Source organism: Chelonoidis abingdonii, chromosome 11 (genome assembly GCF_003597395.2).
Source record: "Chelonoidis abingdonii isolate Lonesome George chromosome 11, CheloAbing_2.0, whole genome shotgun sequence".
In the NCBI taxonomy this organism is placed as follows: Eukaryota; Metazoa; Chordata; order Testudines; family Testudinidae; genus Chelonoidis; species Chelonoidis abingdonii.
The window spans coordinates 43,754,005-43,755,075 of record NC_133779.1 but is presented as its reverse complement, the minus strand read 5'-3'; positions in this window follow the sequence as shown (position 1 = coordinate 43,755,075).

Below are 1,071 nucleotides of genomic sequence, written 5' to 3'. Positions count from 1 at the left end.
CAAACGAGTTCCTGTGTCCGAGTCCTTAGGAATCCAGTCACTGACGGTGCCGTGGCGAGGTCCGGTCACTGTGCCCAGTAGGATGTTGCTGACTAACGTACCGGTCCGGTCGTGTTTCGGTCACTGTTCACGGCAAGACTAGGAAGTGGCAGGGCAGCAATGGGTCTAAAATATCAAATTTGCATCTCCGATTTGGAAGATTGAGGCGGATCGTGGCTCGTTCTCCGCAGAGCTGAGAGACAGAGCCCAGGGTAGGACGAGATCGAGGGGCGCTATAGCACAGCCTTGTGCCGGGGCGGAAAAGGTGGTCGGCACATTTCTGAAGGTGAGTTATTGCCTCTCAGCCTCCTTTCTGCCTACAATCAGTTCCTGCTAGTTAGAGTAGCCTGCAGCAAGAAGTTGTAACACAAGGGATGCGATCCCCAGAAGGCAACCCTGCCCCTTGCCCCAAGGCAATCCTGGCCCCACAAGGCCGTCACAGACCCTTGAAGGCAAACATGGCTCTCAGAAGACAATCACAGAACCAAGAAGGCAATCATGGCACTTTGAAGGCACTCATGGCCCCGGACAGCAAACACAACTCCCAGAAACCTATTACGTCCTCCCGAAGCCTATCATGGCCCACTGAGAAGGCAAAAATGCCCCCTCGATACGCCAATCGAGGCCCTCAGAAGTCAGACACAGCTCTCAGAACGGAACCATGGCCCCCATGAGGTAATCACGGCTCCCAAAAGGCGATCACAACTCCCTGAAGGCAATCACTGCTCCCCAAAGGGAATCACGGCACCCAGAAGTCAAACACAGGCTTCAGAAGGCAATCACAGCCCTCAGAAACCAATCATGACTCCCCATAGGCAGTCATGCCCCCCTAAAGGCAATCACCGCTCCCAGATGGCAATCATTGACCCAAAAAGGCAAACACTGCCCTCAAAAGGCAATCACAGCACCGAGAAAGAAATCTTGAATCCCAAAGAAAAACAAGCCATTCCCCAAGGAAATAATGGCCTGCAGAAGTCAAACACAGCGGCCAGAAGATGATCATGGCTGCGAGAATTCCTCCCAGAAGTCAAT